We start from the raw sequence: 26,746 nt of genomic DNA, 5'->3' as shown, positions 1-26,746 counted from the left end.
AATATACTTTGAAACTAAATGTCCGGATTTTTCAAAGAAAGAAGACATGGTACACATTGATACAAGCACCAAAATTAAAATGGCCCATGGCGCTTGTTAAAATGTATAGAGCATGGCAAAATATGCTGTGAAACAATATGGAGTGAAGTGTCCATAGTTTTGAGGTTGTATTATAATTCAGACCAGAGCTTTCAGGCACTAGGACCGCAGGGGGATCCTTTCAAGGCCATGTAGGGGAATCTGTGATTTAAAATGCAAACTCCCACACAGCCAGTAAGGAAGAAATATTCAAACACAACTAGAATCTGCAAGCAGTAAGTAGAAAGAAAGAGATTCCAACAGTCTGGACTAGCACAGTACACCAGATCTAACCCCAGAGGCAGAGTTCTGAGCTGGATCTCTACATTAAAAACGATATTAGCTTAAAGCAACAAAGACAGAGAGGAGACAATTGATTTGTGAAATGGAAATTGATTTGAACTTAAACTGTATCACGCACAGACTGGAGTTAAACAAAGAACTGTGATTCTGTTTCCTTAAAGATACGGGTAAGGATTTTTAATTTATTGTACTGTTGAATGCAGTGCATACATTCTTTAAACACAATGAATTGAAGATCAAATTATGGAACTCAGTCACTTAGCTGTAACATCTGCTGCTAATGTTTAACACAACTGAGTACTGAACTCTCAAAGACGGGTTTACTAAGAAAGAACGCTGATACTTGAATTCAGATTAATATAAAATATGAGTTAGAGGAAAACTCACATTTTTGTTCCTAGTCCGTTAATAATTTCATTGAGAATCATGGTAAAGAGAAACAATTCACAGCTAAATTAGGGAAAAATATATATTTTTTAATTGAGAAGCCCTGGTGAATGGCCAAGGCCCATAATGCAGGTCATTATCAATGTTCAAAAAGAGTAGGAGAGAAGACAAGTTAAATCAAGAGTAATGGTTAAATGATGCTAAGCTTGGATTTCAAAAGTCTGTAGATTGTAGAAGGAAAGGAAAATTGAGGAAAGTAAGGATTAAGGAAAAATAAACTGTTTTTTTTTAAACATAAAATTGATTAATCTTCTAAATTGTGCCGCTGACTCCAGATAGTATCAGTGGATCAAATGTGTTTCATAAACAGATTTTCAATCTGAATAAGTGAGTGACAATTGAGAGTCAGGATAATATTTTGTATTTCAGTATAACAGTTTGATTAGGAATTTTACACAATGGCAGTGAGAACTAATTTTGGTCCGTTTGAATTCGGAGCAATATGAATGAATGGGAAGAGGTTTGTTGCATTACAATACCATTCAACTGGAGTAAATGGGAAGTGAATTGCTCCATTGAAATTTGATGACTGGGTCAGAGCTGTGCTTGCATCAGGTGCGTTTTTGCATGCAATTCAGGATAATAATCATCGTTCTCCATTGAGTGCAAGTTTTATGGTCGTTATTCTCCCTCCCCCAACTGTCATTTTAACCTTATGAATCTGGTAATTGTTCCTCTGAATATGGTCAGTCGTAAGAGCTCAGGATTTGGTTCCAACCAGGTGCGTTTGTTAAAGTGTAAATGATATCCAGTACAAACTCTAAGGAACGCAAGAAGATAAAGCAAGAATCAAGCACAATTATCCAGAAAATCTAACATGTTCCAGCATGAAACTTCTGAATTGTCCTAGCACTGCAAATACATAAATTGTCCTGGCACTGCAAATAATACCCATAGCTTTCTTCATTTATTGTTCTGCAGTAGGCTCTACTCTTCTTGTGGTAAAAGCTCAGACAAAAATTCTGAAATACAAAATGCCATAAATACACAAAGTCTGTCAACACCTGAAAGAAAAGAAAGATTAACATTTTCGCTGGAGTCCCTTTGTCAAAACTTCATTGCAAATCCTCATGGGAGTCCTACCTAAAACATTAACCCGTCTTTCCTCTTTCAGATACTGAGCTAGCCTAATTTATATTTCCATGGTTTTATGCTTTAATTTAAAATGTGTGTTTTGACATAACTGAGAAGAGAATTGATTATTACATTTTGTACACATGATTGTGGTCTGATTAGTTTACCACTCAATAGTGCTCTAGTATTCCTTTATGAATGTTTAGCAAAAATATTAAAGGGACAATGTTTTCATTAAAAAGAAATGTTTGGCAAACTCTTTTCTTGTTGGTTATTTGGAAACATTGTTTTTCTGTTTGAACATGATCGTGCCAAAAATGGCAGCTGATAACTCTGGCTTTTTTTCTTGCCAATAAAAAAAGCTTGCCATGAAGACAGTGCCTCTTCAACTTAAAGAAGTGTTGTCACTTCATTATTGGGCAGTTTCAGTTTCTGGAACAGTTAATAACAGAATGTTCTGAAAAATTCAGCATGAAGTGCAGTCAGGTTGGCAACAACTGCAAGTCCATACCACATGTGTATGTGCTGCGATTGCATGTTCAGTTTTCATTTCTTGTCTATTATCTTTTTCGAAAAGGTGCTGTGGGGGGTTGACTTTCCCAATGTTATCCCCTTTTATTTATCCTTCCCCCTTGCAGGATATTAAATGTCTTTGAGTAAGATTCCACAATTGCCAGTAGTTGTTCGTTACCTTGTCCAAATTTCCATTTTAAAAAATTTGTTCCGGGATGTGGGCGTCGCTGGCAAGGCCAGTATTTATTGCTCATCCCCAGTTGTCCTTGAGAAGGTGGGGGCGAGCTGCCTTCTTGAACTGTTGCAGTCTGTGAGGTGATGGTACTCCCATAGTGCTGTTAGATAAGGAGTTCCAGGATATTGACCCAGTGACAATGAAGGAATGGCGATATATGTCCACGTCATGATGGTGTGTAACTTGGAGGGGCACTTGGAGATGATGGTGTTCTCATGCGCCTGCTGCCCTTGTCCTTCCAGGTGGTAGAGGTCACAGGTTTAGGAGGTGCTGGCGAAGAAGCCATGGCGAGTTGCTGCAGTGCATCTTGTAGATGGTACCCACTGCAGCCATGGTGTGCTGGTCGTGGAGGGAGTGAATGTTTAAGGTGGTGGATGGGTTGCCAGTGTCAATCATGCAGGCTGCTTTGTCCTGGATGGTGTTGAGCTTCTTCAGTGTTGTTGGAGCTGCACTCATCCAGGCAAGTGGAGAGTATTCCATCACACTGCTGACTTGTGCCTTGTAGATGGTGCAAAGACTTTGAGCAGTCTGGAGGTGAGAACTCACCACAGAATACTCAGCCTCCGACATGCTCTCTTAGCCACAGTAACTGAACACACTGCAATTATCAGCAAACCTTCTGACCTTAAGATGGAGGGAAGGTAATTGATGAAGCAGCTGAAGATGGTTGGGCCGAGGACACTGCCACGAGGAACTCCTGCAGCGATGTCCTGGGGCGGAGATGATTGGCTTCCAACCACCATAACCATCTTCCTCTGTGCTAGGTATGACTCCAGCCAGTGGAGTGTTTTCCCCGATTCCCATTGGCTTCAATTTTACTAGGGCTCCTCTATTCCACACTCGGTCAAATGCTGCCTTGATGTCAAGGGCTGTCACTCTCACCTTTGGAATTCAGCTCTTTTGTCCCTGTTTGGACCAAGGCTGCAATGAGGTTTAGAGACAAGTAGTCCTGGCGGAACCCAGACTGATTAGTGAGCAGGTTATTGTTGAGTAAGTGTTACTTGATAGCACTGTTGACAACACTTTCCATCACTTTGCTGATGATTCAGAGTAGACTGATGGGATGGTAATTGGCTGAATTTGATTTGTCCTGCTTTTTGTGAACAGAACATATCTGGGCGGTTTTCCACATTGTCGGATAGATGCCAGTGTTGTAGCTATACTGGAACAGCATTGCTAGAGGCTAGTTCTGGAGCACAAGTCTTCAGCACTACAGGGATGTTGTCAGGGCCCATAATCTTTGATGTATCCAGTGCATTCAGCCATTTCCTAATATCACATGGAGTGAATCGAATTGGTTGAAGACTGGTTTCTGTGATGGTGGGACCTCAGGAAAAGGTCGAGATGGATCATCCACTTGGCACTTCTGCCTAAAGATGGTTGGAAACGCTTCAGCCTTGGCTTTTGCACTCTCATGCTGGGCTCTGCCGTCATTGAGGATGGGGATACTCATGGAGCCTCCTGCTCCCATTAATTGTTTAATGATCCACCACCATTCATGACTGGATGTGGCAGAGCTTTGATCTGATACATTGATTGTGGAATCGTGTAGCATGCTGCATCCGCTGTTTAGCATGCATGTAGTCCTGTGTTGCAGCTTCACCAGGTTGGCACCTCATTTTTAGTTACATCTGGTGCTGCTCCTGGCATGCTCTTCTACACTTCTCATTTAACCAGGGTCAGTCCCCTGGCTTGATGATAATGGTGGAGTGCGGGATATGCCGGGCCATGAAGTTACAGATTGTGGTGGAATACAATTCTGCTGCTGCTGAAGGCCCACAGTGCCTCATGGATGCCCAGTTTTGAGCTGCTAGATCTGTACTGACTCTATCTCATTTAGCTCGGTGACAGTGCCACACAACACAATGGAGGTTGTCCTCAATGTGAAGATGGGACTTCGTCTCCACAATGCAGTGGTCACTCCTACAATACCCTCATGGACAGATACATGTACGACAGATAGGTTGGTGAGGACAAGGTCAAGTAGGTTTTTTCCCTCATGTCGGTTTTCTCACTACCAGCCGCAGGCCCAGTCTGGCAGCTATATTCTTCAGGACTTGGCCAGCTCATTCAATAGTGGTGCTACTGAGCCACTCTTAGTGATGGACAGTTAATTGCCCTTGCTACCCTCTGTACTTCTTCCTAGTGGTGTTCAACATGGAGGAGTACTGATTCATCAGCTGAGCGAGGATGGCAGGTGGTAATCTGAAGGAGGTTTCCTTGCCTATGCTTGACATGAACCCATGAGACTTCATGGGGTCAGAATCAATGTTGAGGACTCCCAGGGTCACTCCCTCCCCACTGTATACCACTGTGTCATCACCTCTGGTGGGTCTGAACCACCAGTGGGACAGGACATACACAGGAATGGTGATGGAGGAGTCTGGGGCATTGGCTGAAGTATGGCTATATCAGGCTGTTGCTTGACTCGTTTGTGGGATGGCTCTCCCAATGTTGGCACAAGTCTTCAGATGTTAGTTCATTTATGAACCTAGATGGAGAGTGGTGGCAGGCTATCTGCCATGGAAGATAACAATCCAATGTCCACACATATGCACTTTCCATCAGGAGTCACTGGATAGTGATTTGGAATTAAAACCCAGGATGCTCATCATCTCCCTGGCCCAGAGGCATTGAGCTCAACTAATTCATCTCAGACCTGGAATAGAACGTTTCTATTAATATGACTCAGTATCACGCATTGACTGAATAAGACATCAACTATTAATTGTTAATTCATGGGTTTTTCCGGGAGCATCATTTCCTCTATTTTATCCCTAGTCTCCTTACGCCACATGCTAACTGCAGGTGGCTGACCTGTTCCAGGGCTCTGCTTTTTCTGCTCTGAACAGCTGCTTGGAGGTGAACAACTGTAGCCAAGAGACAACTCTCTGCAATTTCCTTCTCCTCTCCTTGTGGGAAGGTGCCTGGTCTCCACAGAGTCCCCTCCTGCTTAAACAAAAGATAGGGGACCAGCTGAAATTGGGAACCAAACCTGCACCCTCTTATGTTGCACCATGGGACCATGTAATTTCAAGTTCAACACAAATATAAACTCTTTAAACATGAAATATGAACACTGATGCAATGACATAATTGAATTGATGCCGTGCAGGAAAGGAAACACAGTCTGGCCTGTGTGTGACTCCAGCATGATTGACTCTTAGCTGCCCTCTGAAGTGCCCTAGCAAGTTACTTAGTTGTATCAAACTGATAGAAAGACAAGAATCAAACTGGACTGACCACTCGACTATGACCTAGGTATTGAAGCAGGACACGATAAAGGCACACCCAGCCCAGTGGACTCTGCAAAGTCCACCTCACAAAAATCTAGGGATGGAGAACTGCCCCACAGACTAATGAAACAGCAGACTAACAGTTATACTTATAGAAACATACCTACTATGAGCCAACGTTATAGACTCCTCCATCACCATCTCTAAATATACCGAGTCCCACCAGCAGGACACACCCACCAGAGGTGGGGCCACAGGGTATACAGTCAGAGGTGGGGAGTGGTTCTACGTGTCCTGAACATTGACTCCAGACCCCATGGCTTCAGGTCAAAAATGGGCAAGGAAACAGGATTATCATCCACCAGTTTCCCTCAGCTCAGTACTCCATGTTGAACACTGTTTGGGGGAAGCAAGAACACAGAATGTATTCTGGGAGGGGAGACTGCACTCCTGCTCCTCTGTCCCCACAGGTCCCCAAAATTGCTGCATGCATCGCCAGCCTGCAATCTTAGAGGAACAGTTTTTTTTTTAAAGTGGCTGGTTTTCTATTACTCCAGACACATAATTCTATCATTACCCGGAGATTGTTCACCTTAGGGAGACTGGCCATTTAAAATTTATACCAGCTTTGTTAGAGCACACATGATAGGAAATACATTGTATGTCATAATTGCAGCATGTGGCTCTCACAATACGCCCACAAATATTTGGCTAGACGTATACTGCCAAAGCCACTTCTGGTAGAACTACTATTGTGGAATAGTTGACAGAATCAATCCGTACCCAAGATTGCTCCTCCACCTACCCAGCTTACACCAGTTTCCTAGCACAGCAGATATCTTTCTTCACATGGTCCCTAAAACTGTCCAGGTTCGATATAGTACAGGTTAGAACCAGAGTATAGCTGGCGCTGCACTGGCCTACCAAGTACTTTCAGGTCAGGTATAGCATAGATCATATGCAGGATAAAGCTACCTCTGCTCTCCATCAATATGCTTTAACACAACTTTACTAATCCATAGTTTGGTCATCATTTTGGCAAATTTTTTCTCTTGTCCTGAAGGAGCTAGTTCTTACTAGAATATGTATCCATGCATTCTTGAAACGCTCTGGTATCTTGACCAATTGGCCATTCTTTGTGTGAAAATATCAGCAGGCTATCCAACTGTGGAGAGCATTATCTCTCCAGCAGGCTAATCACCATGCAGATCTTAACCTTGGAGGATAATGGAAGGCTTTCAGTACAGAAAATTATAAGCTAAAAAATAGGCTTGGTTTATTTTGAATTGTACATACAAGAATGACACCTTGTCACCTTATTGAAACTGAGGCGATTGCCAGTCAGTTAATAACACATCAATGTGGAATTTAAATGACTGAAAAAAGATTTTTTGATCCCTCTGGACTAAGAGCTCAAATACAGAATATATACTCCACTACCTAGGTTCCTTAATTGATTCTCTCGTCAAATGCCTGTCTAATTACTGATCTATTTCAAATATTCAGCACTGTCTGCATGGTTTCCACCAGTCTGTATGATCTATTCAGCTGTTGCAGGATTTCATTGCGTTTTGAGAATTAAACCAGAACTTAAATGGCAGGGAATAAACAAGATAATTCAAAACATTTTTGTCAATTGAACATATGGGGTAAATCCTGGTTTATATTAGTGTTTCATTTTGGTGGAAATGAAAAAACATTGATGTTTTTGGACAGTCTCAGGTTTGATCCTCTGTCTGTGCTGAGTTAGTTGATCTCAACCAGAACAATGGTGAGGATACAGCAATTGGCCTCAAAGCAACTGAAATATAAGGAGGGAAAGCAATCAGATACACCATTCTCCAGTGAGCCCTGATGGAAAGTGCAAGTGTATGCTGTTAGCTGAAGGTTCAAGCATGACTTTGATGCCTCCCATAGTTAAAAAGTCAGTCTAGGTTTATGCAGGATCATTGGACACATGGGCAAGGTGCCCCTTGAACTCTACCCCAGAAAAAGTCAGCTCAGGGGTAGAGAGGAGAAAAGAGAGGATTAAAAACCCCACAGGTGCAGCTCTTCCATTGTGAGAGAGGGGGAAGAGGTGAAAATGGCATTAATACAAGACTAATCTGTCTGGTAACTACACTGTGGTTCTACAAGTCTGTCAGCATAATTGACCAAGTTACTCTATGACAGCCATGCACACAGGTTCACACACATACACATCCTACACACATACAGACTTGCTGGGCATATGTCCATTAGTCATCAAGTCCAACGTACATGCAACGTTCCCCGGAAAATACTTAATCATTTTGGAAACCTGTGGGCTTCAAAAGGTTTTCAACATTCAGACCACAGATATGCCATAGAATGTGCCAGCCTGTTAATGCTCTCCAGACATAGATGTCAGGATAGTACAGCTTTGTTTTGGAGGATTTCTAATGTACAATGTGTACAGCACCATCAACATCTGTGGATGATGTCAGAAATCAAAGTATTGTGCTGTCGAGCATATAAATGCACAACATACTAATTATGTAACTTGCACACTGTTACAGCAGTACCTTAGAAAAGGTTAAGGGGATAAAATACAAATATTCAAATTGTGACAATGTTTGAGAAAATAAATAGGGAAAGGTTATTTCCATTGATCAGTAAATTGGTAAAGAGGGGTTATAAACTGAGGATTAGTTTAGAAATATAATGGGGAGCTTGGGAGGAATTTTTCATACAAATGTTTATTAGGGTATGGAATGCATTACTACAATCAATTCACATCACTTAGGAAGGAGCTGAAGAGTTATATTAAAGGGTATGGGGAAGAACATGAATTTAGGATTAAAGTAGAAATCTCCGGAGGAGGAGGTCGCACTGACACAGGCACAATGGATCAACTGGCATAACTTTGTATGGCTTTATGAAAAGCTAGCCATTTTAAGATTAGATCCAGTAGTTGCCAGCAGAGTGTCAGAAGAGGGATGGGTGATACATAGTGCCCTGGTAGTGGTGGAACCCAGGCTCAATTTCCCCATACAACTGTGCTACTCATCTCAGCTATGCTGCTTTGGGGAAGCAGCAACTGCAGACCAGGTGTATCCTTACTGCCTCAAAATGGGGAGGAAAACGTACATCAGAGCGGTAATAACAGTCTCCTTGGAGAAGGTTAGCTGTGTGACCATTTAGCCACAGGTAGTTCATGACTCAGAGATTTGGGGAGAAAGAGTAGGATCCATAAATACTCTTACAATGAACAATAGTTCCAGCAGAGTGAAGTGGTTGATTTGAGAGTGCTTAATTTCAGTGGAATTTTTCTAGACCATAGAGTTCCATGAGAAGAACAGTTAATCACACATTGTGCATTGTATATAATTACTATAACATGACAAATCATCAAACATTATTCTCACTACAAGTATTTGACCCAAAACTTATTTTGAATTCCTACTATGTCCCATCTGGGGTTTGGTGGTTTTACTCATACTGCACATTGTATATCCAGGACATAACCATATCTAAAGCCTACAGACTATCAAATAATCATTTAAGCACTCTGATGACTCAACCAGGTTGACAATATGGGCACTGCAATTGGCCTTCATATACGGTTAAGGAGGGGATAAATCAGATTGGGTTTCTACTCTTGATTGCTACAAGCAAAGTATGTGTGTATGAATATCAAGTGACAGCAGGACTGAGATTGGCAGAGGTGCCCTCCAGTGTTAGCTTGCTTACATAGAAACATAGAAAATAGATGCAGGAGTAGGACATTCGGCCCTTCGAGCCTGCACCACTATTCAATATTATCTTGGCTGATCATGCACTTCAGTACCCCATTCCTGCTTTCTCTCCATATCCCTTGATCCCTTTAGCCATAAGGGCCACATCTAACTCCCTTTTGAATATATCTAACGAACTGGCCTCAACAACTTTCTGTGGTAGAGAATTCCACATGCTCACAACTCTCTGAGTGATGAAGTTTCTCCTCATCTCGGTCCTAAATGGCTTACCCTTTATCCTTAGACTGTGACCCTTGGTTCTGGACTTTCCCAACATCGGGAACATTCTTCCTGCATCTAACCTGTCCAATCCCATCAGAATTGTATATGTTTCTATGAGATCCCCTCTCATTCTTCTAAATTCCATTGAATTTAAGCCTAGTCGATCCAGTCTTTCTTCATATGAAATCCTGGGCAAGAGTCTGGTGAACCTTCGCTGCACTCCCTCAATAGCAAGAATGTCCTTCCTCAGATTAGGGTACCAAAACTGTACACAATATTCAAGGTATGGCCACACCAAGGACCTGTGCAACTGTAGTAAGACTTCCCTGCTCCTATACTCAAATCCCCTTGCTATGAAGGCCAACATGCCATTTGCCTTCTTCACCGCCTGCTGTACCTGTATGCCAACTTTCAATGGCTGATGTACCATAACACCCAGGTCTCGTTGCACCTCCCTTTTTACTAATCTGTCACCATTCAGATAATAATCTGCCTTTCCTGTTTTCACCACCAAAGTGGATAACCTCACATTTATCTACATTATACCGCATCTGCCATGTATTTCCCCACGCACCTGACCTGTCTAAGTCACCCTGCAGCCTCTTAGCAGCCTCCTCACAGCTCACACTGCCACCTAGCTTAGTGGCATCTGCAAATTTGGAGATATTACATTCCTTCATCTAAATCATTAATGTATATTGTAAATAGCTGGGGTCCCAGCACTGAACCTTGTGGTGCCCCACTAGTCACTGCCTGCCATTCTGAAAAGGACCCATTTATTCCTACTCTTTGCTTCCTGTCCGCCAACCAGTTCTCTATCCACATCAATACATTACCTCCAATACCATGTGCTTTAATTTTGCACACTAATCTCTTGTGTAGGACCTTGTCAAAAGCCTTTTGAAAATCTAAATACATCACATCCACTGGTTCTCCCTTGTCCACTCTACTAGTTACATCCTCAAAAAATTCTCGAAGATTTGTCAAGCATGGTGGGATTGAAGGCCAATAAATCGCCAGGGCCTGATAATCTGCATCCCAGAGTACTTAAGGAAGTGGCCCTAGAAATAGTGGATGCATTGGTGGTCATTTTCCAACATTCTATAAACTCTAGATCAGTTCCTATGGATTGGAGAGTAGCTAATGTAATCCCACTTTTTAAAAAAGGAGGGAGAGAGAAAACCGGGAATTATAGACCGGTCAGCCTGACATCGATGGTGGGGAAAATGTTGGAATCAATTATTAAAGATGTAATAGCAGCGCATTTACATACACCATCCAAACTTACACATGACGGATGGCCAATTGGGTGAAGTACTGGAGGGCTGCTGGTGTTTGTGAAACTGTGCCCAAATAGTCAGCACCTTTAGGAGAGGGGAGAAAATACTTAGATCTGTAACATTGACACTTCTAAGAGCAACGTAATGCATGCTATAGAGAATAGTGAGGTGTGCATCAGAAAATGTTAGTGAATAGCGTGGGGTGTATCACAGAATGTTACCATGAGGCATGTGGGATATTGTTATGTATGTAATAACTCGATAGACTGAATACTGTAAACTCACTCAGGTGCAAACCTGGCTCAACTTTATTCGGGCCCAAAGTGCCCACATTACATGGTGGCTTGCTTTATATACCTGACCCGCACACACGTGCATACAGCCCAATGACCTCAGGCAGTGGCACCCCCTGGTGGTAGTAACCCCAAGCATACATACATGACAACATCCCCCTTCAAGATCTTAGTATCAGTCTTTTTACAAGTTAAGACGGTCTGGGGCTTTCCGCTCATGAATTGATCGTCTCAGTTCAACTCCAGCTCTGGGCGAGCGTTCTGAATCAGTTATGACTGGAGGCTGGGTGGCCAATCTGATGGGAATGGCAATGACCATGTCAGAGATTGAAAGTCCAGAGTCATTCATGACGGCGGAGTCTTCTGGTTGGTTGGTCACTGATCATATCTTCCTCAACTTATTCCAGTTCATCCGTGTGCCGCAGCTTTATCTGATCAACATGCTTCCTGCATGTTTGCCCATTCTTGAGCATGACAATAAACACTCTGTTACCCTCCTTGGCCGTAACAGTATCGGCCACCCACTTGGGACCTTGACTATAATTTAGCACATACACAGCATCGTTAACAGAGATGTCGTGTGACACAGCAGCACGATCATGATACCACTGCTGATTTTGGCGCCTGTTTTCAACACAATCATTCAAGTCAGGCTGGACGAGAGAGAGCTTGGTCTTGAGACCTCTATTCATCAATAGTTCAGCAGGGGAGACCCCGGTAAGCGTGTGGGGTCTTGTCCTGTAACTAAGCAATATGCATGACAAGCGAGTTTGCCGTGAACCCGGAGTTACATGTTTCATACTCTGCTTGATTGTTTGGACAGCATGCTTGGCTTGACCATTAGAAGCAGGTTTGAATGGTGCTGACCTCACATGTTTAATACCATTGAGTTTCATGAACACTTGAAACTCCAGACTTGTGAAGCAAGATCCGTTGTTGCTCTCAACGATGTCAGGCAGACCATTAGTAGCAAACGTGACACAAAGGCTCTCAATGGTAGCTGTGGATGTACTGATGACATGATTATACACTCTATCCACTTGGAATATGCATCCACCACAACAAAACAATCTTACCCAGGAAAGGATCTGCAAAGTCGATGTGGATTCTCGACCATAGTTTGAATGGCCACGGCCACAGACTCAGCGGAGATTCCGCTGGTACTTTACTTAGCTGCATACAAGTGTTGCACTGATACATATATGATTCCAGATCAGAGTCAATTCCAGGCCACTATATGTGAGACCTGGCGATGGCTTTCATCGTGACAGTACCGGGATGAGTGCTGTGTAGATCACGTACAAATTTCTCTCTGCCTTTCTTAGGCATAACAACATGATTACCCCATGTAAAGTCCTTACTCTACAGTATGAAACCACACGAGGCACATTCTGGGGACAAGGTCACTATGTGACCTTAACTCTTTATTCACAGGACTCCGAAGATGATGACCCTGCGTGGGACCTCCCTTTTTATACCTGTTTGATCAGGTAATGAGTGTCTCCCACAAGTTCACCCCTTGCGGTCAAGGTGTGCATCTAGGTTGAGTGTATACAGTAATACAGTGATGTTACATTGTGGTTACATACATGACATCACCTCCCGCCGCCACCCCCCCCAAAGTCTTATTGGGATCATAGGTTTAGTCTTTCAGGTGGTCTATGCTCCCTCGTGGAGCGCCGCAGTTGGGGCTCTGGTTGTTGGACACTGACGTGAGTGTCTGTCACCGGTGGTGATTCCGGCCTGTCCGGGCTGACCGCAGGGACTGTGCATTCTTCTGGTTGCTCTTGTTGCTCGTTCACTGGTGGTGTTGTGAGCTCCATCTCATGGTCTTCTTCAGGTTCCTCCATGTCGATGTTGAATCTTTTTTTTTTACTTGGTCCAGATGCTCACGGCATCTCTGACCATTGTTGAGTTTTACCACGATGACCCTATTCCCCTCTTTGTCAATTACGGTGCCCTCAAGCCATTTGGAACTCATGGCATGATTGAGGACGAATACAGCATCATTTATTTCTACACATCTCCCCCTCGAATTACGGTCATGGTACTCGTTTTGTGACTTGCGCTTGCCCTCTATTATGTCGGTCAGGACTGGGTGAATGAGCGACACCTGAGTTTTGAGTGTCCGTTTCATAAGTAGGTCTGGGGGCGGGACCCCCGTGAGCGAGTGCGGTCGGGACCTATAGGTCAGCAGGAGACGCGATAGGCGGCACTGTAGGGAGGATGCTTGAATCCTGAGGATACCTTGCTTAATGATTTGGACCGTACGTTCCGCCTGGCCATTGGAGGCCGGCTTGAATGGTGCAGTCCTGACATGGTTGCCTGACATAAACTCTCGGAATTCGTAGCTTGTGAAACATGGGCCATTACCACTAACCAGGATGTCCGGCAAGCCATGGGTTGCAAAGATCGCACGTAGGCTTTCCACGGTGGTGGATGACGTGCATGAATTCAGAATGATGCACTCGATCCATTTCGAGTACGCATCTACCACAATAAGGAACATCTTATCCATGAACAGGCCCACATAGTCAACGTGAATGCGTGACCATGGCCTGGTGAGCCAGGGCCACGGGCTGAGCAGGGCCTCCCTGGGGGCATTACCCAGCTGGGCACACGTCGTGCACCTGCAAACCAGATCTGAATCAATTCCAGGCCACCAAACATCATCAGCACAATGCCTGGGTTCTCGCTGTGGAGTTCCCTGATGAATGCCTCCCTGCCCTTCTGGGGCATGACTACCCAGCTGCCCCATAGTAGGCAGTTGGCTTGGATGGAGAGCTCGTCCATCCGTCTGTGGAACGGTCTGACCTCCTCAGGGCATGCCCCATGTACGGGCGCCCAATCCCCAGTCAGGACACATTTCTTAATCAGGGATAAGAGGGGGTCTCTGTTTGTCCAGATTTTGATCTGGCGGGCTGTGATGGGGGAGCATGCGCTGTCAAAGGCATCGACAGCCATGACCATCTCGGCGCTTTGCTCCACTGCCCCCTCAGTGGTGGCCAATGGAAGCCTGCTGAGCGCGTCAGTGCAATTTTCAGTGCCGGGCCGGTGCCGGATGGAGTTGTCATAAGCAGCCAGCGTGAGAGCCCATCGCTGTATGCGAGCTGATGCGTTGGCATTGATAGCCTTGCTGTCTGACAACAGGGATGTTAATGGCTTGTGGTCCGTCTCTAATTCAAACTTCCTACCAAAGAGGTACTGATGCATTTTTTTTTACACATGCAAGCGCTTCCTTCTCGACTATCCCATATCCCCGTTCTGCTTGAGAGAACGACCTGGATGCATAAGCCACAGGTTGTAGTTGACCCTCAGCATTGCCCTGCTGCAACATGCACCCAGCCCCATAGGACGATGCATCACATGTCAGAACCAATTTCTTACAGGGGTCCTACAGGGTCAACAACTTATTTGAACAAAGTAGGTTTCGCGCCCGATCAAAAGCCCGTTCCGGACAGTCCCTCCAAAACCAATCGCAACCCTTACGCAGGAACACATGTAGCGGCTCCAACAACGTGCTCAAGTTCGGCAGAAAGTTCCAGGAATGAACGCAACTCCGATGTGTTGCAGGGCTTGGGTGCTCTCGAATCGCCTCTGTTTTGGATTCGGTGGGCCGAATCCCATCTGCAGCAACCCTCCTGCCCAGAAACTCAACCTCAGGAGCTAAGAACACACATTTAGACTTCTTGGGTCGCAGGTCTACCCGGTCCAGTCGGCGTAGCACCTCCAGGTTGTGGAGGTGTTCCTCGGTGTCTCAACCCGTGATGAGGGTGTCGTCCTGGAATACGATCGTTCCAGGAATGGATTTAAGCAGGCTTTCCATGTTTCGTTGAAAAATCGCAGCCGCTGATCGAATGCCAAACGGGCACCTGTTATAAACGTACAGTCCCTTGTGCGTGGTGATGGTGGTCAGTAGTTTGGATTCGTCGGCCAGTTCCTGGGTCATATAGGCTGAAGTGAGGTCCAACTTGGTGAACAACTTGCCGCCTGCCAGCGTGGTGAAGAGGTCCTCCACTCTCGGGAGCGGGTATTGATCTTGTAGGGACACCCGATTGATGGCGGCCTTGTAGCCTCCACAGATCCTAACAGAGCCATCCACTTTTAGAACGGGAATGATGGGGCTCGCCCAGTCGTTGAATTCAACAGGCGAGATAATGCCCTCTCTCAAGAGCCGGTCCAATTCGCTCCGATCTTTTCCCGCATCACATACGGCACCGCTCTGGCTTTGTGGTGCATTGGCCTGGCGTCCGGGGTGATGTGCATCACTACTTTAGTGCCTTTGAAAGTCCCGAAGCCAGGTTGGAATAGTGAATCGAATTGTTGTAGGACTTCTGAGCATGAACTTCACTCCACAGGGGACATTGCGTGAACATCACCCAATTTCCAGTTCATCTTGGTTAACCAGCTCCTCCCCAACAGTGCGGGACCATTGCCTGGACATTACAGAGTGGCAGCCGATTCACTACCCCATTGTGTGTGACAGCCAACATTGCACTGCCTAGCACCGGAATGATTTCTTTAGTGTAAGTCCTAATTTGGGTCTACTGGCTTTAAGTGGCCATAGCTTCTCAAATTGCTGAATGCCCATAAGTGACTGGCTGGCCCCATTGTCCAGCTCCATGCGTACAGGGATACCATTTAATAAAACCCTCATCATCATTGGTGGCGTTTTGGTGTATGAACTGTGATATTCGTCACATGGACTCGCTGAACCTCGGCGTCCATCGATTTGCTCCAAAAGTTATCCTGCCTAAAATAACCCCCTTCTGGTACATCCGCCTCATATTAGTCTGGTTACAGACTTCCTGCACATTCAAGCTAAGTGGCCCTTCAGATTGCAGTTTCTGCAGACAAACTGTTGAAATCCGCAAGATCTAGCTGAGTGTTTTCCCCCACACCTCCAGCATGAGTTAAAGTTTCCATTGTTGGGAACAAAGGGACTGTGGCCAGGCATTCCGCACTGACTGTCCCTTTGACTGCTCTTAAGTACCTTATTGGTGGGTGTCAATGGCCCCAACCCGGGCTGCATTGTCCACTGTGATGGCGTGAATGTCCATTCAGCCTGCCATTGTCTCTGTTGAAGTCCTACTCTGGGGTCGATTGCTGCCAGGGGAGTGTCAGACTGCCCCTGGTTGCCTGCGGGGCTCTGAGTCGCATTGATGATGTTGACTCCCTGATCCATCGCTGCGTTAAGAGGTAGAATTGCGCGCGTATATTATTTTCGTCTCTTCCTCCTCTGAGCTATCAACGCCACCGCTTCCAAGGTCACATCCTTGTTCTCAATTAGTTTGTGGAAAATTCCCGCATGACTGATGCCCTCGATAAAGAAGTCCCTTAGCATCTCCCCCCTGCAGGCGTCTGTGAATTTACGGAGGCTGGCCAAACACCGGAGGTCCGCTATGAAGTCCGGTATGCTCTGTCGTTCACGACGTCAGTGGGTGTTGAATCTGTGTCGGGCCACATGTATGCTAAACGCCGTTTGAGGTGCTCCCCAATCAATTTGCTAAGTTCTTCAAAGGTTTTGTCCGCCGGCTTTTCAGGTGCTAGTAAGTCCTTCATGAGCGCGTAAGTCTTTGGTCCGCAGCTGGTCAAAAGATAAGCCCTTCGCTTGTCAGCCACTTCATCCCCCAGCCATTCTTTTGTAACGAAGCTTTGCTGAAGCCTCTCAACAAAATCGTCCCAGTCTTCCCCAACACAGTACCATTCCTCTGTGCTGCCAGTGGCCATTCTCGTGGATCGTGAATTCCCGTTTCTCGTCGCCAATGTAAAGTCCTTACTCTACAGTATGAAACCACTCGAGGCACATTCTGGGGACAAGGTCACTCTGTGACCTTAACTCTTTATTCACAGGGCTCCGAAGACGATGACCCTGCGTGGGACCTCCCTTTTTATACCTGTGTAATCAGGTAAGGAGTGTCTCCCACAAGTTCACCCCTTGTAGTCAAGGTGTGCATCTAGGTTGAGTGTATACAGTAATACAGTGGTATTACATTGTGGTTACATACATGACACCCCACAGTAAACAATCTGACTGAATGGATAGTTCGTCTTTGCGACAGTTGTAATGTTTGGTCTCATCACACATTTCCATAGGTATAGCAGACCAATCACCACTAAGGATACAAAGTTTTACAACCGATAAAACCGGGTCCTGTCTGGTCCAGGTCCTAACTTGTTGAGCAGTGATAGGGGTTCCTTCACTCTCGAAAGCATCCATAACTAACAGTAGATCTGCAGGTTGTGGCATCTCCACCTCCAGTGTGGGCAAAGGCAGACGGCTCAGTGCATCGGCACAATGCTCGGTGCCAGGTCTATGGCGAATGACATAATCATAAGCCGATAATGTCAGCGCCCACCTCTGGATGCGGGACAATGCATTGGTACTTATACCTTTGTTTTCCGAAAACAATGAAATGGGTGGCTTGTGATCCATTTCGAGTTCAAAACAAAGACCAAACAGGTACTGATGCATCTTTTTAACCCTATACACGCAGGCTAAAGCTTCTTTTTCCACCATGCTGTAGGCGCTTTCCGCCTTTGACAAACTTTTTGAAACATATGCAACAGGTTGTAGTTTACCTGACTCATTAGCTTGTTGGAGCACGCAGCCAACCTCATATGATGAAGCATCACCGGCCAATACTAGACGCTTACACGGATCATAATGTACCAGCAGCTTGTTGGAGCAAAACAGATTTGTAGCTTTCTCGAAAGCTCTATCTTGAGACACACCCCAAACCCAGTTGTCGCCTTTTCTGAGCAGCATGTAAAGTGCTCAAATAAAGTGCTCAATCTATGTAAGAACTTACCGAAGCAATTGAGTAGACCAAGGAACGAACGCAGCTCCATCACATTCTGAGGCCTGGGTGCATTTTTGATGGCCTTGGTTTTTGTGTCCGTGGGCCTGATGCCATCAGCAGCAATCTTCCTCCCCAGAAATTCGACTTCCGGTGCCATGAAAACACACTTCGAACGTTTCAGCCCGAGTCCCACTTTGTCCAGACAATGTAGAACCTCTTCAAGGTTGTTCAGCTGTTCAGCGATGTCACTGTGGTGTATGCAGCACACAAATCACTGACTCCACACGGTCTGGTGTTAATCTAACTGCTGTGACCTTCGTCCTTTATTGAACAGCCTCAGAGTGACTCTCAGGTGTGGTAGTCAGCCTTTTATACTGCCTCTTGCAGGTACTTTCAGGTTTCCCACCACAGCGCCCTCTGTGGTGTACCATTGTGCTTATTATACATTTAAGGTATCAGGACGATACACACATCAATACATAACAGTCACGACCTATGACCAGTATGTCATCTTGAAACATGACGGTTCTAGGGATGGACTTCGGTAGACTCTCCATGTTCCTCTGAAATATGGCTGCAGCCCAGCGAATTCCAAAAGAACACCTGTTGTAGATAAACAGTCCTTTGAGTGTTGATACACGTAAGTTTCTTTGATGTGTCGATGAGCTCCTGTGTTATATAGGCCGACATCAGATCCAGTTTAGTGAATGACTTCCCACCGGCTAGCGTTGCAAACAAGCCATCAGCCATCGATAATGGGTACTGAACCGGTTTTGAAAATCGGTTGATCGTAACCTTGTAGTCTCCACAAATCCTGACAGTGCCATCGCTCTTCAACACAGGAACACTGGGACTGGCCCATTTGTTAAATTCAACCGGTGATATGACCCCTTCATGTTGGAGTCTGTCCAGCTCAATTTCGACCTTCTCCTCATCATGTATGGAACAGCCCGAGCTTTATGATGGATGGGTCAAACACCCGAGTCCAGGTGAATCTGCATCTTGGCTTCAGTGAAATTGCTGATGCCCGGTTCAAACAACGAAGGAAACTTGCTCAGCACTTGAGCACACGAAGCGCTTTGATATCGTTCCAATTCCATTTGATTTTTTCGAGCCAATTCCTGCCGAACAGTGTTGGACCATTTCCTGGAACGATCCATAACGGTGGATCATGAACCACACCATCATACGACACCTTGACTACTACACTGCCAATCACCGGTATGAGTTCTTTGCTGTAAGTACGCAACTTGGCATTGACTGGACTCAGCTTAGGCTTCACAGCCTTGTCGAATGTCCTTTGGCTCATTATCGACTGACTCGCACCAATTCCATCGATACCGGCACGCCATTTAGTTTCACATTAACCACTATCGGTTGGCTCTTTGTCAGGAATGAATACAATCCATATACTTCCTCCTCGGGTATCTCGGGTTGCATTTCCAGGTCCGCGCTGGACTGGTCATCATCATCCACGTGGTGAGTCGCAGCATGCTTGCTCAGTTGTGGATACATTCGCTGAAGATACCCCACTTTGGAACAGTCTTTATAGATGTACTGTTTAAAACAACACTGATGATGCCAATAATTGCCCCCACGTCGCCAACAGGGTGAAATGGGATTCGTATCCGTTGGCGGACTTTGAGCAGCTACAGGTTTTGCATACGCAGTCGAGTAGGCCCTGCCATAAGCAGCTCTGCCATACGACGACACAATCTTATTTACAGTACTTGCCGTGGAACTCCGGCTCTTCGATGATATCTGCCTTAAATTATCATCCATCATCATGCATGCCTGGACAATCGCGATGGCCTTGCTCAAATCCAGCGTATCCGCAGCCAATAACTTCCGGAGGATCATCTCATGGTTGATTCCTATTACGAAGAAATCTCGCAGCATGTCTCTCAATGCGTCTTCGAATTTACATGGTCCAGCAAGACGTCTTAGGTCGGCGACAAATTCCGATACATCCTGGCCCTCAGAACGAACGTGCGTGTAGAATCGATAGCGTGGGATGATGATGCCTTCTTTTGGTTTGAGATGGTCACGTACCAGAGCACACAATTCCTCATAGACCTTGTCCATTGGACGTGCAGGCGAGAGAAGATTCTTTATGAGGCCATAGATTTTCGGACCGCAAACAGTGAGGAAAACCGCCCTGTGCCTAACTGCACCAGTAGCTTCCTCCATTTTGTTGGTCATGAAGTACTAGTCCAGGTGATCGTTAAAATCTGACCAGTCCTCTCCCTCCATGAGTCTCTCCAGAATTCTAATGGTGCTCATTTAGCATGTGAAGGTTCTTCGTCGCCAAATGTTGTGTGTAATAACTCGATAGACTGAATACTGTAAACTCACTCAGGTGCAAACCTGGCTCAACTTTATTCTGGCCCAAAGTGCCCACATTACATGGTGGCTTGCTTTATATACCTGGCCTGCACACACGTGCGTACAGCCCAATGACCTCTGACAGTGGTGCTTGCTGGTGGCTAGTAACCCCAAGCATACATACATGACAACATATCAGAACGTGCTACAATGAAAGACGCAGGGTATATCGGAACGTGCTACAATGAGGGTTAGATCGAACAATGAGAGGTATTTAGTACATCAGAGATCGTTATAATGGGCAGTGTAGGGCTACAATGAAGGATTTAGGTACATCAGAAGTATGTGGGGAACGGGCAGGGAAGTGGAGCTGGGTCCATGATCAGATCAGCCATCTTATTAAATGGAGGAGCAGGCTCGAGGGATCAAATGGCCTACTCCTGCTCCTATTTCTTATGTTCTTATGTTCTTATTAAAATGAAAGGCATAGAGAAAATCAGAGTTAGAGAAAGAGAGCTTTTGGCAAAGTGCTAAAAATAGGGGCATAGAGTACATCAGAAAATGCACGGTGAAGGGTGTGGATTATATCAGAATGTTACCATGAGGGGTATGTGCTGTGTCAGAAAACAGTGAGATGTGGCACATCAGAACACTACAGGGAGAGTTTACTGTAGGCAATAAACGTATTGTTTAAAGGTATTTTTTATAAATTGCAAAATTTGGAGCTCATGCAGTCGGCTGCAAGCCAACTGTAAAACTGCCAAACTCACTAAGACCAAGAAGACTGGAGCACTATTATGGGCACCTCGCAATGTAAAAGCAGCTTCAAATTGAAACCGAGGCCAAGGGGTGGGTGAAATTGCCCCTTTTTATAACCCCATTAGCACCTCCGGGGGGGGGGGGGGGGGGGGGAAGGAGACAGTTTTTGTCTGGGGGAGGGGGCACTACCACATCCCGGGAAATTGCCCAGGAGGATGCATTGGTGCTGGCTCGGTTAGCGCCCCGGGCTGCCGCGAATCCGGCGATGACATCATTGCAATGCGTGCTGACCCCTCACCGTCCCATGCCGACCCCTTAATGCCCAGCGGGGAAAATTGCCCCGCAGGCCACGAGGCTGGTCGACATCTGCTCTCAAGGTGCTCCTTAAAGGGGAGGGCACCAGCGCCCTGGGCCACCATCTTTTTTTGTCGAACAACTCGCGGGTTGGCTCTACCACGGCGGCCCTAGCGTGGTCCGGGCCGCCGCCATCGTGCAGCCCGGCACTCCGTCTTGGCTGCCGGACTGCTGGCCTGGCCGCACGCCGTCCTGATGGCCCAGTGGTGGCCATCAGAGACCATGCAGAGTGCGCAGCGGCCCTCCCCTTTAATCGAACGGGAGCGGTGTTTAGAGCTTCCTTCAGGGCCCCAGGACCCAACCCTACAGGAAGCTGAGTGCCAGAGATAGTGATCCGCTTGCTTTCAGGGGCAGTAAGGCCCATTCCACGCTGGGCGCTAAAAGATCCCGGCCCCGGAAGGTTACTGCTCCCAATGGGTGTGGGGCAATATAGCCCCCTAGGAATGAAATAGAAAGAGGGCTCCCAAGTGCAGTAAGAGTACCCACACATATATAAAAAGGCAGTAAATTTGAGATTCAACATGCAGGATTAGTGAAAAATACACAGATGATGGATGTCACATTTTGGGATGTTCAACCATTTTGCCACAGAAGAATCAGGGTATGATTTATATTGAAATGTTATTGTTAAATTGTTTGTAAATGTTTAAAACCCACTTTGCAGCTGCTGGGTGGGGGTGGGGAGATGTGTTTGCTGAGCCAGATAGACTGATCTAAGGAATGTGGCCTGTCTTCTGATCAAACGAGGGTCGTTAAATCTTTCTACAGCACAATGGTTGAACATCCCAAAATGTGACAAGGAAAAGGACCAACAGGTACAGAAGCTCACAGGACAAGGGAGGCACATTTTCAATTCATTTATACACCTGAGAGAAACTGGGCTAAAAGATACATGTCAGGAACAAGAATGAATCAACTTGCAGTTATATATTGCCTTTTACAATCTCAGATGTCTCAAGTGATTCACAGCCAAGACAGCCAATTAAATACTTTTGAAGTGCAGTTGCTATTGTAATATAGGAAAACACAGCAGCCAATTTGCACACAGCAAGGTCCCACAAACAGCAATGAGATAAATGACTACATAATCTGCTTCGGTGACACTGATTGAAAGATACATATTGCATAGGACGCTGGCAGAATTTCCCTGCTCTTCTTTGAATTGTGTTATGGGATTTTTTACGTTCACTTGACATTGCAGAAGCGGTCTTGGTTTAACATTTCATTCGAAAGATAGCACTTTCGATAGTACAGTACTCCCTCAGTACCGCATTAAAATACCAAAGCAGAGATGAGAAAAATAGGGCTTGAATTTCCATTTTTCCAGCTGGCTATATTTAATTCATCAGGCCATAATATTTCACCACAATTAGTTTTGTAAAGGGGGAAAGAAAGTCTGGGGGTTGGGGGAGGCTTTGTTTAAAGTACTCCCCTTAACCTACTGCAAAGAAACAAAAAAAGGTATAAAAAAAATTAATCGATATATTTCTTAAAACATCAAATATCTTACCTGAATCCCAATGTCAAGTTTTCTTGCCACACCACTGCTATGGTCGTATCCCAGAGCAGCTGCAGCTATGGCAACATCAAACAATGATGGTATAATTTTTATGGCTGTCTTATTGTGGTGAGAGACCTCAGTTCCGGAGAATACCCAGTATTATAACGCAAGAAATGGGCAAGACAGCTCCTCGAGCCTGCCCCACTATTCAATCAGATTATGGCTGATCTTCTACCTCAACTCCACTTTATCACCTTGGTGTCCAAAAATCTATCGCTATCAGTCTTGAATATACTCAACACCTGAGCATCCAGAGTCATCTGGGGTGGAGAATTCCAAAGATATCGACATTAAGCACTGCCAAAATAAGCACAGCATGAATTAGATGTTGAACAAAGCTCCTGCTACACTGTCACATCAAGTAAGCCCAGGTTGGGTATAGCATGAAATAGATGCAGATTAAAGCTCCCTCAACATTGCATATAGCACTGCAGCTTATTACCAACTTCAGAAGTGCACCTTACTGCACCAGTATGAAGTTTTCCATTTCCCCACGCCAACCATCCTCTGGTTTCTGATCGTGCAAATTAGTGTTTAATTCTGATCAGTTTTATTTTGCAAATCTAGCCATAACCATTTCATTTAGGAGCTGTATTGATCCGAGAAAGAGCAGACATGCTTCCCACCAGTTTGGGTTTGATTCAGACTCAAAACCTCAGAGTGAGCACCATGCCTGCCCCTGAGCTTGTGCAATTTTTTTTCTAATTAAAATAATTTCAATTCAATCAGTAAGGTATCAAAGTTTAAAACTAATTAGTTTAGACAAAACTAGATAACTTTGCCACAACCAACTTTTAGTGCTATTCTGAGGGCAACTCTGCGGTATTAGAACTGATCATGGAAAGAACTCATACATTATTCCGTCCCCTTAAGAATGTAAATATTGAATGAAAAGTTTAGAGGAGTGTCTACCAAGACCTATCATTTATTTTAAAGTATTATTTGAGCATCATACAAGAATAAAGTCAGATCAGTTCCATTTGCCGAAATAAAACACAGTTCAGGTTGTGTAATAATGTAACCATGGCTGTTGCTGTCCCTTAGACATTCACAAAGGCTAGGATTCCAATTAGGTTCTCTTTATATGAATTTTTTTTACCCTTGTGTCAGATTGAAAAATATGTGGAAAAGCTTAGAGAACTAGCATTTTGGATTTTATGCTTTAACATACAAGACAAGAAAATAACGTTGGAATCAGAGAATCTCCCACCGCCAGTGTTTGTGGATGGGTAGGATTAGTGGAGGTGGTGGGCTATTAGGGGGTCAGTGATTTAGATACCAAAAGTACAACTGAAAGATTGAGGTGGACAGGAGAAGGTAAAAAACAAAAGAACCTGATGGAGGATGGACAAAGGGCAGAGAGAGAGAAAATAAATCTGGAACATTGGACAGCAAAGATAAAGAAAAGAAAGATGATGGAAAAGGAACACAGAATCAGGAAGCGATGGCAGATGAAGAAAAGGATGGTGGATAAATGGAGGAGGGAGAGAAAAAAATCTATATATTCAAAAGGTAGTAACGCAAGGAGAGAAGAACATGAAGGCAGATGAAAATTATCTGGGATGAAAACAATGGCCCTGATAATCTGAGGTAGTTAAAATGACCCAATACTGAGGGTTAATCCGATTCAGAAATGACATTTGTTCTGTCCATAAGAACATAAGAAATAGAAGCAGGAGTAGGCCATTTGGCCCCTAGCGCCTGCTCCGCCATTCAATAAGATTATGGCTGAACTGATCATGGGCTCAGCTCCACTTCCCCGCCCGCTCCCCATAACCCTTTACTCCCTTATCGCTCAAAAATCTGTCTGTCTCCGCCTTAAATATATTCAATGACCCAGCTTCCACAACTCTTTGGGGCAGAGAATTTCATAGATTTACAAGCCTCAGAGAAGAAATTCTGCCCCATCTCAGTTTTAAATGGGCGGCCCCTTATTCTAAGACAATGTCCCCTAGTTTTAGTTTCCCCTATGAGTGGAAATATCCTCTCTGCATCCACCTTGTCAAGCCCCCTCATCGTCTTATATGTTTCAATCAGATTACCTCTCATTCTTCTGAACTCCAATGTGTATAGGCCCAACCTACTCAACATATCCTCATAAATCAACCCCCTCATCTCCGGAATCAACCTAGTGAACCTTCTCTGAACAGCCTCCAATGCAAGTATATCCTTCCTTAAATACGGATACCAAAACTGTACGCAGTACTCCAGGTGTGGCCTCACCAATACCCTGTACAGTTGTAGCAGGACTTCTCTGCTTTTATACTCCATCCCCTTTGCAATAAAGGCCAACACTCCATTTGCCTTCCTGATTACTTGCTGTACCTGCCTACTAACTTTTTGTGTTTCATGCATAAGGAACCCCAGGTCCCTCTGTACTGCAGCATTTTGCAATTTTTCTCCATTTAAATTGTAATTTGCTTTCCTATTATTTCTGCCAAAGTGGATAACCTCACATTTCCCCACATTATACTTCATCTGCCAAATTTTTGCCCACACTCTTAGCCTGTCTATATCCCTTTACAGATTTTGTGTGTCCGCCTCACAATTTGCTTTCCCACCCATCTTTGTATCATCAGCAAACTCGGTCCCTTCATCCAAGTCATTAATATAGATTGTAAATAGTTGAGGCCCCAGCATCGATCTCTGTGGCACTCCACTAGTCACTGTTTGCCAACCGGAAAATAACCCATTTATCCCAACTCTGTTTTCTGTTAGTTAACCAATCCTCTATCCATGCTCATATATCACCCCTAACCTAGTGAGCTTTTATCTTGTGCAGTGTATATCAACAGAATATTACTCAGATGGAAAGTTTATCCACAAATTTTAAAAAAAATTAATGCATAATGCAGAGCAATCTGGTTATAATATTAATGCTGTCCTGTGGTGGTTTAATTTAAAATATTTTACAAGAAATACTACTTATATAAAACAAAAACTATTTTGTTAAGCTTAATAAGAAAGGGCTGTTGTTTTGGATAACAATCAAATTACTCGGGGCAAAGATCCCACAGGGGAGTAATGTTGCAGGATTGGCTGTATACAATTAGGAATTTGAAACTAGATATCACAGCAACTTAAATTTAAAAATCCAGAAATTCTATGTTGCTTGTCTCAATTTAAGAATTAACTTTCAGGCCGTTGGCAACTCGATGTTTAATTCTCAATTTTCATGCCGCAATGGACTGTACAGCACGTGTATATACCCCCGCACAGTGATCCAGAGCTGGTTTATGAAGTGCTATACAGATATCTTGGCAACACATGCCACAAGCATGGTGATATGTTATCATCTCATTGCTATCTTTTCTGTGCATATTCAGGTCCAGATTCCACATGTGTGTGAATGTGGGCCAGAAATACATAAAGACAATGTGGAGTTTTAAAAAAAAATGACCGATATCTAATCCTGGGCTTAAATCCAGCCCAAAGAGAGGCGATTAAAGTCTCTCTCAAATAGGGGAAGATAAAGAATTAGTGTTGAGAACGGTACTGTTTCATCTCT

At 44.7% G+C, this 26,746-nt stretch overlaps 1 protein-coding gene across 3 annotated transcripts in view; it reads left to right on the top strand.

The window, feature by feature from the left end:
- The first annotated feature begins 327 nt into the window (after positions 1-327).
- Positions 328-26,746, top strand: part of LOC139265564 (serine protease 23-like) — a 117,306-nt gene continuing 90,887 nt past the window's right edge. For 2 of the 3 annotated variants that reach the window (XR_011593575.1, XM_070882640.1), the window contains exon 1: positions 328-548. The gene's annotated coding sequence lies outside the window, so the exon portion shown is untranslated. Of the gene's footprint in view, positions 549-17,291; positions 17,346-26,746 lie in introns of those variants that run through there. The other variant, XM_070882641.1, reaches the window with a different exon arrangement.

Source organism: Pristiophorus japonicus, chromosome 6 (genome assembly GCF_044704955.1).
Source record: "Pristiophorus japonicus isolate sPriJap1 chromosome 6, sPriJap1.hap1, whole genome shotgun sequence".
Lineage (NCBI taxonomy): Eukaryota > Metazoa > Chordata > Chondrichthyes > Pristiophoridae > Pristiophorus > Pristiophorus japonicus.
Note: the sequence above shows the minus strand (reverse complement) of the source record. Positions and strands in the feature narration are given on the sequence as shown.